We start from the raw sequence: 9,723 nt of genomic DNA, 5'->3' as shown, positions 1-9,723 counted from the left end.
AGTAATAATCTCAAACCAAAGAGAGAGAGTTATGTTTTTAAACATATGAGCTGAGTATATTTTGGGATTAGTATTGAGCACTGATATGGGGACAAGTTCATAATAACTCAAGTCTCCATAAACGTCCATGTAGCCAACATGGGTAGAAAGGATCATACTTTTTAGATGATTCCTTAATGCTTTTAAGCATAGCTTAGTGGATCGACTCTATAGCCCAGAAATTTATAGGACAGTTCTGGCAGTGTGGACGAGACGTTGTATCATTACATAGCTCATAGTGATGGTTGTCAGTTAGAGAATCTCGTAAACAGAGATATTATTGTATTTTCCAATACTTCGAGATGTTATCTATCTACTATTTTAAATGCTTTATATAAACTGCATCTTTATTGTTGTTATTGAGTTGAGTAAAATTGAGGTAAGTATTTCTTTCATAATCCAATTCAAGCTTACGTTTTGTTTAGAATTCCTCTCGCATGCTCGTACATTTCTATGTACTAAGGCTATTTGGCCTGCATCATTTTATGATGCAGATATAGGTAACCAGGATCATTATCAAGCGCTTCGTTGATCCAGTCGAACATTTCAGAGTCATTTGGTGAGCCTCCTTGCTTTCTAGAGGATCCCTTTTTATATTTCTTTATCATTTAAGTTGTTAGGATGATCGGGGATCTTGTCCCAACATCCCTCATAGTATTAGATGCTTCATAGACATATAGTTGTAGTTCATTAGTCTTTTCATTTTCATTCCGTTTATGTTGAGACTTGAGTTGCCTTATGGGCTAGTTGAATGTTTCTACAACATTTTAGTTTATTTCATGAATTTATCTTTGTTGAGTAAAGTCTTCCGTTGAGTATTAAGCTAGGTCAAGGGTTCACTTGGGGCCAACAATGGTTCTCGAGTGTCAGTCTCGTCCAAGGTGTAGGCTTGGGACGTGACACGTAATCTCTTCATATGTATATGGAATTGCTATGCTAATTTCTATAATTTCACTGACTCACAAGGTTGATATTATAATCATGGTCTCCCGAGCCTTTAACTATCTACCCAGATTAGCCTCTCACCTATGACCTATATTTTTAAGTGATGATGGCCATAACTAATCTGAATGAATTTATATCTCATGTATGGGAGCCAATTAGGATAAACTATGTGATTTTTTCCCATCTTCCTAAGTTTAATGCGTAGAGTTACCCAGAAGAGAGGTTTGGAGTTTGATGTCTAGCACATGTGTCCAACTTTCAAGAAGGGAGATTTTTTATGAAATTTTGTAAAATTTTCCAATGTTTCACTCTTGTTTTTCTATTGTCATTAGTTGCTTACTGCTTTTGTTGTGACTTCCTTAATATATGGCTTTATGCTGGAACTCTAGTTTCTGGGAATCCTGAACTTGTAAAAGTGAAGCAGAACTATTAGTCATAAAAAAATATTAGCAGAAGTAGTAATGACTTGTAGATCACAGATCTTGTATTGTCACCATCTTGAAGCTTTTCTCTAGTCTTTCTATATTTATCGTTCTCACAGCTCAAAGTTGAATTTTTCTATATTTATCTAAATATTATCATATATTAAGATTATGATATGGCATATCTCCCCTGCATTGATTGAAATTCTACGCTTATGAGCAGTGGTGTCAATGCCATCTCATTCCCTTCACATGGTTCATTCATTTAAACGGTTGGTGCTTATGTACTGGTTTGCAAAATTGATTCCATGACGGGGAGTTTACTGCACAAGTTTAAAGCTTCCACTAAAGCAATACCACCCTGTGGGTGTCACTATGTTGCTTGGACTCTCCATAGAGTTGCCACACCTGTGTAGGATCCTCCAAAGATGCACTATACTTTTAGAGGATCTAACACGCACCTGTTGACATTTTTAAGAGTCAAGGCAGCATAGGTTTGGTATACATCTTCTGTTCTATTTTTGTATGATTTTCTCTAAAGATGGGGGACATTTTCTTTCTTCTGATGTTAGTGATCGACATGTAGCAATTTGGAAATTAGATGGTAGCAAAAAGAAATCAATATGCTGTTTACTTTCAATGGATCACCCTGCTGTTACAACATTAAATTGGAGATGAAAATTATGGAGTTTTTGGCCAAAAACATCCTTAAACTATACCTCAAACTTAAACTACATCTTTAAAATATCATTCTTAGCAGAAAACATCCTTCAAGTATTTAAAAAGTGAACAATTTTCATGCTTCTGTTAGATATAGTTAAAAAACTAAGGGATCCAACAAAAACATGACCAGTTCACATGACTATCAACAAAAGTTTTCCTGCATAATTTCATCACTTCCTATAAGAAGTTCCTGAAAAATATATATTAAGAATCTTAGATATTATTGCTTACAGAAACAAAAAAATGTTTGGAAGGTGAGGATACATGATTTTCTCCTTTTCTCATTTAGTAATGGAAAGAAACTGGAGCTTAATTATCTTTACCTTTTTCATAGCCAAACTGTATTTAGATAATAATTTTTTGGGCCAATCTGATATTGAAATGATCAAAATATTGATTATGTCTCGCATATGAGTTTCAATCTACATGATTAGAAGCGGAAGTCTCCAACAAATGCCGCTTCTAGCATATTCAATTGAGAAGAAACATATTTCAACTAATAATATATTTAATATCAAATTACATGAAAAATAAATGGAAAAAATTGTCAAATTAAAAGATTTGGCATAATGCTAATTCAATCACCGAAAAAGTTCACACTAGATTTTTTTGCGTATCTAAGAATAATAATTACGAAGGGATGATTTGATTTTTGTGGGATCTGTTAGTTTTATGATAAATTCAAGTAGAAGGATGAAAATTGTTCACTTTTAAATACTTGAATGATATGTTTTCTGCTAGGAATACTACTTTAAGGATATAGTTTAAGTTTGAGGTATAGTTTAAGGATGATTTTGGCCAAAAACTCTAATTTTTTCTCTTTTATCTCTTAGGTCTCAGATTCGAGCCCCTTTGTTACGGCAAAATTCGAATCCTTTCCTCTTGAATATAGTTTTAAACCATATGAGTTTAAATTAGTCGGATTTTAATAAGTAGGTATTCCACTGCGTACAGATGGAAACCAAAAATAGTCTATAACTCTCTACCTCTACATAATAATAATAAGTCTGTGTATAGAGTCACACTAGTTTTTTCAAATATTTACTATTGAAATCTTGATAATCCAAATTATGATAATCACGATAATATATTATGTAAAAAAAAATCAATAATATATTTTTATTTAAAATTGATCCAAGTTAATTTTAAATTTGAATTATAATTTTTGATACATAATTTTTAATAGCAATTTCATCACTTTTAATAGTGAAATAAAATCTAAATCTCAAAAATAATAAATTTGCTTTGTATTCTCTTATTTTTTAAAGTTCAATATCTGGTAATATTTATATTTTTCTTAAATCAAACTTATATAAGGATCAAACATTATCTAATTAAACTCAATCATAAGAAGTAATTAAAGGGGGGAAATGAGATGATGAAGGGAAAAGGTTAAAGAAGCTTGAGTAGGGATTGCACTTTTATTTTTCAATTTAAGTTAGTATTTGACCATAAATGTTTTACAAATGTTATTTAATAGGAGTATCTCAAAATAATTTTTTTTTCTATTACTACATTTGAAAAGACCATTTATAGCCTTAATAGCTAATCTTTATATTTATCCATTAAAGATTGGTCATTACTTCTGATTCAAATATTAATGTTGCAATTGATATTTGTAATATTTTCCCATAATTACCTATCTCATTTACTCCCGTTGTGATCATTTTGAGTTTTTTCACACCTATATATGCTTATTGTATTCTCTCTTTGGGGAGAAAAAGAGAAGATATAAACATATTAATTCCTCATATATTCTAGTATGCTGAATTTTCTTTTTCCTACTTGATTTTTTGTTCGATTTTAACTTTTGTATATATAAGAAGAGCTTGTTGAATACAAGGATACAATCAGATGAAATATCTTTAAAGATAGTATTTTTTACATGCCTAGTGTTGGGGATATTTAAAAAAAATAATTAAATTTGGACTCAAGATCCATCTTTTTAATTAAATAACTGGGCCAAACATCATTAATAAAAGGTTCAACCTGATCGGCCCAAATTGGCAAAACCAAGTGGATAAAGGCACTACCCTAATACTAGGGTTTTCTAAATGAGCTATCCTTTTCTCCTTTCTTTCTCTTCCTCTCCTCTTTCTCAGCTCTCCTCTATCCCAATGTTTGTCATTGTCCCCTTGCTCCGACTTGATTTTCCTCCTTCTTTGGGTGATAAACATCCTTCATGTTCGACTTATGATGGATGCTAGAGATATCATCTCTCAAAGGTATGCCTCATCTTTCCATGTTGAGTTCTTGCTCCTTCTTCGCAGCTGACAATGTTTTCTTTGTAGGTGTGTTGTCTGGTTAGAAAGCCTGAGTTCGTGAAGAAATTGAAAGAGAGTATGTGCCTTGTGCTTCCTCCATGCAAATCTGTGTAAGTGACTCGCTATTACCATCTTCCCTGTTGCTTCTATTCCTATTTTGATTCTCTTTATTTTGCAGGTGAAGCAAAATAGAAGAAGATCTTGTAGCTCCTTCGCTTCATCTTTTTGCTGGAAGGTTTTTTGAAATCAGATTTGGCCTCTATACTCTCTCTTTTTTGCTGGTCCCTGTGTCCCTTTTTGCTAGTTGTCATAGCTTAGAAATATGATAGGTTCCTTAACATCTTTTTTGCTCCCAACATAGCTAATATCTAACCTGTACATATCATAGTTGTGGAACAATGTGTCTTCTGATCTGTAACTAAGCATGATGTCCATTGTTGTTAGTGTTAATTCTTCTTTTCTTGATGCGAACTGAAGGGATTTGTTGTTTATCTTTGTTAAGAATCCTTCTTCCCATACTTGGTAACTGAATGAAATTCTGAAATGTCTTTATTTCTTCTTTATTTATTGCTAAATTTGCTATGTATTCTGCCAATTGGTTTGCTTCTCTAAAAATATGTGAAACTTGTACTCTGATTTTCAACACCATGTCATGCATTTCCTCCATCATATCTACTAACTCACAAGGTATTTTCCAACTTCTAGTGATCATGTTTTTCAATACTAGGGAATCAGATCCTAGATGAACATGATTCATATTTTTCCTGAAACAAAATTGTAGAGCTTCCTAGACTTCTTTAACCAAGGTATTTTCCAACTTCTAGTGATCATGTTTTTCAATACTAGGGAATCAGATCCTAGATGAACATGATTCATATTTTTCCTGAAACAAAATTGTAGAGCTTCCTAGACTTCTTTAACCTCTGCCTCCATAGTTGTAGCTATCCCCATGTTCTTGACCTCAACATAAATAAGATCACCTCATCTATCCCATGACATAGTATTTCCGTAAAATTTCTAACAAAATTTTGGGAGTAAGTTTTGAAAATTCATCTTCAAATATATGTTTGACCGTGAAATTTGATCAGATTTTGAAAATCTGATCTTCAAATATTTTCACGTTCCCAAAAATTAGGTCAAAACAGTGTTAGAATATTTGAAACTTCCATTCACAAAACCTCAATTTGAAAAACTCAAATTTCGAATTTCAACTTTGAAATCCATGACTAAATAAGAGTTAGGTACATAAATAAAGCACAACCTCCTCCGGCCCTCCCCTAACCACACAAACCAAAATATAAGTATAAAAAATTGAAGCCACATTATTTCAGCGCGCAAGTATAAAACTTTGTTATTTATATTTTCAGCGGCCACCCCCATTTCCACCGTCTAACACGCCACCACAAGCCAAAGTTCTTAACCTAAGCTTCATTTCAGCAATGGGAACATCAAATATTAGGAACATCTTGACTTGTTTCAGTCCCTCTTTGAACTTCTTTGCTATCAGCTCTGGTGATGGTCGTGTCAAGGTAATATTTTTCCCTCAAGTGAATTTTCACTCGTATTAATTAATTCTTTTCACCATTTTTCGTACGTGAATAATTGTAGCTAACTATACTTTTCGTATAGTTTCCAGCTATTCAACTTTTACTTTTAGGAAAAAAGAATTAATGTTGTCATGCATGTATATGTTGTGCCTTTTTAGTTCTTCTTTTTTCATTTTGTATGATGTTGTTTAGCGTAAAATGGTATAATTAAATTTCTAAGGGTGGTTTAAAGGCATACGGATAAAATTGACCTTATTATAAAATAGATGACAACAATGGAACGATAAAATGAGTGCAAGAACAATAATAAATAGTTTAATTTAGAATCTAGATTATGAGCTTGTGTTGTTGCTTACGAACAATGTAGCTCAAGTAAACTTGAGAACAAAAAGCTTTATAGTTTAAGCTTATGTAAAATTGTAAGTATTGAGTGTTAATCAGGAATTGTGGAACCCATTTATAGAGAAACCCTAGGGTTCAATTATAAAAATGGGGTTACTTGAATAAACAAGAAAAAATATGTAAAAGTGATGTACTAATAAAATCAATTCAAGAACTTAGATCTAAAGTGATGTAGACCCCTATTTAGAAGAAATTAGAGACAACGATTAATAAACGACTAATTACATTCTTTAATTACTTTAATAGAAACCAAAGATATAATGTTAAGAATTTAATTTACCTTTAAAGAATCGTTTCTTATAATGTTGTAAGATAAATTCATAGTCACCATACACAGAGGTGTAAAGGAGATAAACCTCTCAAATAATATTATTCATGTGTTTTGAAAATAACAAAATCCACCCCTACATATAGGAAAAACCTATTCAAAATAGCATGAGATTCAAATCCTACTTTTAATTAGAAAACTTTTAAACTATGTAACTTTAAATTAGGAAAACATATTAAAAAAATATCAAACTTCTTCCTAAAATTAGCTAACAGGAATAAGAAGAAAATTGGCAAATTTACACCCAAAGCCCACATGATTTCATCTTATTTTTGGGCTCTATATTGTTGTGATTTTCAGCCATTGTTGGGAGAGAATTCAACACACTTTGGGCTGAAATTTCAGCTCTCTTTTGTGCTCATGTTGGGCCCTCTCTTGGACTTCACATGGTTAATTCATTTAAACGACTAGTGCTGATGGACTGGTTTGCAAAATTGATTCCATGTCAGGGAACTTGCTGCACAAGTTTAAAGCTTCCACTAATGCAATATCATCTTTATCCATTTCATCAGGTATGTATCTATACATGTTCATTGTCTTCGATGATGGATACATTTTGAGAATCTTGCATTTAGTCAATCTGGATTAGTAACTGAACGATTGACATCTTTGACCCCTTCTGTAGTTTCTATAATGCAAAATGGGTACTCCCAGCAATGATACCAGATCCTGTTTGCTAAGAGTTAGCAGGATTCTTCTCATGTCATATTTCATCACTATATGTTCTGAATACATGTCATTGCTCCATTTGTGTCCTCTTCACCCTCTACCTTCTGTTAGCGTTCCTGTAGTGGTTTTCTCCTTGTAGCAACTTAAATTCTATGCTTAATTTGTTTCTGCTGATTTTATTGCATTTTCACCTCTTTCAACACGGCTAATTTCTACCTGGTACTCCCACCCTAACTTATTTCTCCGTATTATTAGTATTACAAAATCTGAGTATTAATGATATAGATAATACAATTGAATTTTAGTGATTTGAATATTTAGTCATCATAGTTAGTTTGTTCTCTTCATGTATTTATATCTTTGTTCTCTTTGAGTAATATACAAATTATTCTCCATACCTTATGAGTGACATGGTATCAGAGCCAAGTTAAGGTTTCATTTCTTTACTTTTTTTCTCTGCTTTGGGTCACTCATCCATGAGTTACCAGTTTCCCTCACCTTCGGCAAAGGCCGAAGATCTTTTTGACAATTTTTTTCTTTTGTAGACTGGATTTCGAATGTTTCGCTATCTTATCCAGCATCTGTGAAGATCTACAATTTTTTAATTGCAACATCAGTTTATTCTGATCAATCTTCGTGATGTTGTGTTGGATCCACTGCTCCAGTCCTTATTTGTCCTTGTTGCTTCAATATTTGTTACCAAGGTCTGCTTTGGTTTTTTGTTTATCTATATCTGGTTGGGTTTGCTGGTTTCAATTGTTTTCCAGCGTTTGGAGTTGTTTAATTTGGAAGCGCTCTGTGGGATTGCTCTCTGTGAGGGCTTATTTGGTTTGGAATTGATATTACTATATTTTGTGGTTAAATAACTATTCAAGCCTTGTTTTTGGTTGATGTTGTGGTGCTCTTGATGTTTGTGAATTCCAACCTCCTAAGGTATGTTCTTGTAGGTGGAGGGAGCCCAATGTATCTTTGTGCATGGTCCGTTTGAAATTTTATTATTTTCAATTGTCTAGGATAAAAATAGGTTCAAATTATTGAATTCATGTCTTCAAGAGTAACAGTAGCTTCACTCCCCGGAAACACAAAAGTGTTAGTCTCAGAACACCACCTTTCTACCTACCCAAAAATTAAATTTTGATCCGTCTAGACTCTATACATTGAACTCTTGACAGCTCCATAAATTCCTGCAGCTTTCCATATAGGGTGATGGATAGCCTTCATTGTTTCAACCCATTCTTTCCATTTCATTGAAAGTCTCCTTTAATGGTTGTAATAGATGTAGGGATCAACAAATGAAATGGAAAGAATGGGTTGAAACAATGGAGGCTATCTATCACCCTGTATGGAAAGTTGCCGGAATTTATGGAGCTGTCAAGAGTTCAGTGTATAGAGTGTAGACGGATCAAAATTTGATTTTTGAGTTGGTAGGAAGGTGGTGTTCTATGACTAACATTTTTGTATTTTCGTAGGGTGAATCTACTGTTACTCTTGAAGACATGAATTCAGTGGATTGAATCTATAGGTGCCTTTCTGCATTCACTCTGCACATCTATACAATTTTATGCATTATTAATTATTAAAGAAAAAATGTCCTAGAGCTTGAGATTATTGTCGTCTTGTGCCATTATGTTCTTTAATATCTATTCTTCCCCCATTGTGTAATCTTATTGCTCCAAATTCTGTATGATTTTGGATTTTATTTGATATCCATAGCTATAAGTGATGTTTGAGATGTTTCAAAATATTTTTCTTACTGAGACAACGTCATGGAGTTACATTTGATAAATTGGAGTGCAACTTGTTTACTTTTTCGATCATCTATTTCTTTTGGAAGGAAGGAAAAATTGCTATTTGCTTTAACATTTTAAAGGTTAAGAATCATAAAGATTTGAGGCAAAAAAATTTCAGTGAAGACAGTCTTTACCATCATTAAATATGGTGGCAGTTTGCATTGTGATACTAGTGTGTGCTAACATTTCTTTTTTTGCATTGAATAGCCCCCTCCATCGTGCAAATGCCAAGGGGGATTCACTTCCCTTGCATAAGATTCTTGATCAGGTTGATGTCAAGACTAAAATTAAGTCTAATGTGAGCAAATGTATCACTTAACATTGGCCGAAACTTTGTTATCACTTGGTTTTGTTGGCAGACTGTTCTTTTGTGTCTGTAGTCTGTACTATATCCAACACCTTGTTTTGAACTTGCGGTGGTTGCTTATTTTGATTGCAAGACAATTTGTCATTCCTTAAGAAAAACAATCGTATAGATTAGAACTACAGATAAAACTAGTTACTCCATGCTGGACTTGTTCCTAGGTTGAAGCAAACTGTAATTTGAGATTCTCTGTTGCTATCAGATCCTTGCTATATTGGGGCTAATCGTCA

At 33.0% G+C, this 9,723-nt stretch overlaps 1 long non-coding RNA gene across 1 annotated transcript; it reads left to right on the top strand.

Annotated features, from left to right (window-relative positions):
* Positions 1-4,318: 4,318 nt before the first annotated feature.
* On the top strand, positions 4,319-4,614 carry LOC107061841 (uncharacterized). Its single transcript, XR_001474250.1, has 3 exons — positions 4,319-4,354; positions 4,421-4,503; positions 4,572-4,614. It is a non-coding gene; the product is annotated as an uncharacterized lncRNA (long non-coding RNA).
* The last annotated feature ends 5,109 nt before the right edge of the window (positions 4,615-9,723 follow it).

The sequence above is a fragment of the Solanum tuberosum genome, unplaced genomic scaffold, assembly GCF_000226075.1.
Source record: "Solanum tuberosum cultivar DM 1-3 516 R44 unplaced genomic scaffold, SolTub_3.0 scf00171, whole genome shotgun sequence".
Taxonomy (NCBI): domain Eukaryota; kingdom Viridiplantae; phylum Streptophyta; class Magnoliopsida; order Solanales; family Solanaceae; genus Solanum; species Solanum tuberosum.
The sequence above is the reverse complement of the archived record's forward strand: the minus strand, read 5'-3'. Positions and strand labels throughout refer to the sequence as shown.